This window comes from Geospiza fortis, unplaced genomic scaffold (genome assembly GCF_000277835.1).
Source record: "Geospiza fortis unplaced genomic scaffold, GeoFor_1.0 scaffold361, whole genome shotgun sequence".
In the NCBI taxonomy this organism is placed as follows: Eukaryota; Metazoa; Chordata; class Aves; order Passeriformes; family Thraupidae; genus Geospiza; species Geospiza fortis.
The window spans coordinates 4143909-4147639 of NW_005054356.1; positions in this window are offsets into that span (position 1 = coordinate 4143909).

Sequence of the window (3731 nt, forward strand, 5' to 3'; positions counted from 1 at the left end):
GCCCAGCCCTGCCCAGCTCTGTCCCAGCAGAGCAGTTGTACACCAGCCAAGGGCAGCATTCTCTCACCCCCGTGCCCAGTGGGTCCCAGATGTTCCACACCTGAAGTGACATGAAGATGTCAGACCAAGCCCTCTGGTTTGGCTCCTGCAGCTCTGAGCCCAGTGTTTGCACTTGCAAAAACAAGAACACGAGTAGACCCCAGTGCCTGAGATGTGCCCAGGGTGCAGCCCAGGGTACAGTCTCTCCTGCAGTTTGCTCTCTGAGCCCTTGGCCTTTGTTTTTTCAACCTGGTGCTCTGATGGCCAACGAGGAACTTGGTTGTCTTAAAAATTGTGCCTGGCAGGGCGGGCTGGGGGCCAGGAGGCCCCGAGGGGAATCCACCTCCAGTGCCAGCTCCTACAGCCCCCGCAGCCACCTCCTGTCCTGCTGGGCAGTGGCACTGTCCACACAGCTACCTCAGCTGGGGTAAGAAGCACCTCCCTACAGGTCCCTGGGGCTGCTCTCTGTGCTGGCTGTGCTACCCTGCTCCCTCCACTGGAGTGGAAGCCACCACTGTCCCACAGACAGAAATGGAAGCTTCCCTTTAGAGCAAGGATTTGGGGTTACAATAATCCTGGAGTGAGTAGCGGCAGTCCCAGGGAATGATCAGCAGGCAGGGAATGGCAAATCTGTGGTGAGCACCACCCTGGAGAAGGGACAGTGGCCGCAGGGTGTCCCCGGTGCTGGGACAATGGGGTAGCTCATGCCATCTGCACGGGGCAGCAGCTGCCTGGGCTGCAGCATCCTGAGGGATGGTCGCTGGCCTCTGGAGATCAGTGAGGGCACACCATGGGGAGAGCCTGGCACAAAAAGGAACAAGAAGCTCCTGTGCAAGGCCATCCACAGGATAACCCCACCTGGAAAGCTCCCTGTGCCCTATCCCCAGCCCTCTGGAACACGAGGGGATCACACAGTGTCTCCACTGACCACTCACCATGTTCCACTTGTCGTTTCTAAAGTAAATTCACTCATGGAGAACCAGTGTCTGACTCAGTTCAGCTCTGTGCTGGCAGCTGCACTCCAGGATAATGGCAATGAGGATGGGGATGGTGCAGAGCGTGCCCAGGGCCAGAGCAGGGCCAGGCTGGGTGCCACGGGGCAGCCACGCAGAGAGGGGCACAGCCCATCAGCTGGGCACGGGCACGTGGCACCAGCAAACCTCCTCTGCCCTTGTGCCCAGTGCCACAGCCACACTGTGCCCGGCAGCACCGGGACCCTGCCGCACCCCTGCGTGTCCCCCGGGCCATCCCGGGCCATCCCGGGCCATCCCGCTGCTGCCCTTCGAGAGCAGCCTCCAGAAAGGGACCGGGGGCTGATTTCCTCCCCTTGGAGGACACAAGCACGAAGGGCTGCTGCCATCTCCTGGGGGCTCTCGGGGCATGGCCATCCCGGGACGGACAGGGACAAGGACTGACCAGCCAGGCTGGGCACTGGGCTGTGCCAGCCTTGAGGACAGATCACTGGGTCCCTGCTCTGCCTGCCAGCCCCTGACTGATGGGTTTGGCCCCTGCTGCCTAAAAATCCAGTGCTCTAGATATCATCTAAAGAACACAGGAGAAAGATAATGAGCTGCCAATCCCTCAGGTCCTTTGTTATTCCAGAAAAGCTCCAGATCAGTGTTTTCACCCCACAGGTCAGTGTGAGTGTGCCCAGCACTGAGAGCCCCAGTGCTGGGGGTGTTTATTCTCCATTCTCAGACACTTCTGCTGACGAGGGCCAGCGTTTGCAGCCACCCAGCAAACCCCAACCAGTCCAATGAACTCCATGTGCTGTGGCCGGGCCAACAAGCCAGTACAGAGTCTGGCAGTGCCCAGGGACTCCTCTCTGCCAGGCTGGATCCATCCCCTGGGGCACAGCACAGCTGGGCCAATGTAGCCGCGTCTCCAGCTGGGCATGGTGCTGACAGCTGCCACCAATTACCTGAGGATCAGAGACAAGCCCCTCTCTCTCAGGCAGCTCCCCTGGTGCTGCTGCTGGGCTGAGCCTGAGAAGAGGGTGGTGGCTTCACCCTCGGAGCTGAGGCCCAGCAGGTTTGGAAGGGGGTTCCTGATTGCAAGAACCAATTCCTTTGGGTTTGGTCACGCTGCAGTGGGAGGGAAGGGACTTGGGGGCTGCAGTGCTGCTCAGGGAGAGCCTGGCCCTGGAGCAGGAACACAGCCAGCGCTGCCTTGGGGTGGGCTTGGTGCCAAGGGGCTGCACTACAGGTGCTGCATTTCCCACTCTGTGCTGGCTCACTCGGGAGTCTGAGGGCACAGCTACAACTCCAGGGTAGCGGGGACACCGTCTGTCCTGGGAAAGGAAAAACGGGGAATAAGGTGATTGTCAAGGAAAGTCAGCAAAATCATAAATGAGTGTGAAAATCAGACAGCAGAAATTTCTTCCAGTGGTTCTGAGCAATGGAGGTTATTGTGTAGTTTGAGGGAAAGTGAAGTCTTAACTTCAGAGTTAAGTCTTAAGAGTTGTGCAAATGTGGTGATATTTTAGTGCAGTTGATTTTTAAATAGCTCCCCCGCCCCTCATGGCTCCAGCTTCATTGCCTCAAATGATTTAATTCCTTCTGCCTGTGGTGGTTAATTGAAGGTAAAAAATGCTTCCAGCTGGGGCTCTCAGCTCTTTTCCTGGTGTTGTCCAGGGGCAGGGCTGGGAGCAGGAGCAGCCTCCCCAGCAGCTCTGTGCTCCAGCAGGGCCCCCGGAGCTCATCCATCTCCTGCTCCAGTCTGAAGGGTGCAGCCCCGATGAAGATGCCATCAGCTCAAACCAGAGCTGCCCCCAGTAACGCCCAGTGAGGCTTTGCTATCAGCCCTTTCTGCACCTCCAGAATTGGCTGCTGCACAAAGCTGAGGGTGCACAGGCCCCTGGTCCTGTGCTGTGTCCCTTCCTGTGTCCCCTCCTGTGCTCTCAAAGGCTGGGCAGCCTCAGCCTGTGCCACTGACCCTTAACTGCAGCCCCACAGCTGGGTGAGCTCACCTGGGGGCACAGGCATGGCGAAAAGCCGAAAGGTGTTTAATCAGCACAGGTCAGAGTTCTGCTCTGGCTTCCCAAAGGCTGAGCTCCTGAAGGGCAGGTAAGGACTCCTGGTTGTGGCAGCTTTGGAATTAGGCTGCGGAAACGGCCCAGAGGTGCTTTGGTGGGTAAAGCAAAGGAGCATCTCTGCAGCCTGGAGGACCAGCCAGAGCTCACGGAGCAGCAGCACCTGGGGCTCTGCAGGCAGCAGCCTCTGCTTCAGCTGCTGGAGTGCTTAGCTGAGAACATTAAGAAAACAGGTTCACTCTTGCACAGGTTTGCAGATCCAAGTTAGGATGGAAGAGTTGTGGAAAGAGGGTTAGGGTTTAATACTGGTCTGATAAAATAGGAAATTATCTAAAGTAACTGCCAGGCAAGTCAATAAAGAAGAATATTTATTTTCTAAGCATATTAAGTGAACAGCTCCAAACTGTGAAATGACTGACAGAAAAGCCGCTGTATTGACAAATGAATATAAGCATTGGACACTATGGTAAAAACCTCTTTTGGTTCCAAAATGAGTGAGTTAGCTTTGCTCTCTCAGAATACACATTTAATTCCAAGTTTTGACAAAGGTAATATCATGTTAAGTTTTAGAATAGTTGGTTTTAAACCCAACCCAGTTTAAATTCCCAGTGTCTTCACCGGAGTCGCTTCAGAGCGATTCCCTCCGCTCGGTACCGCCGGC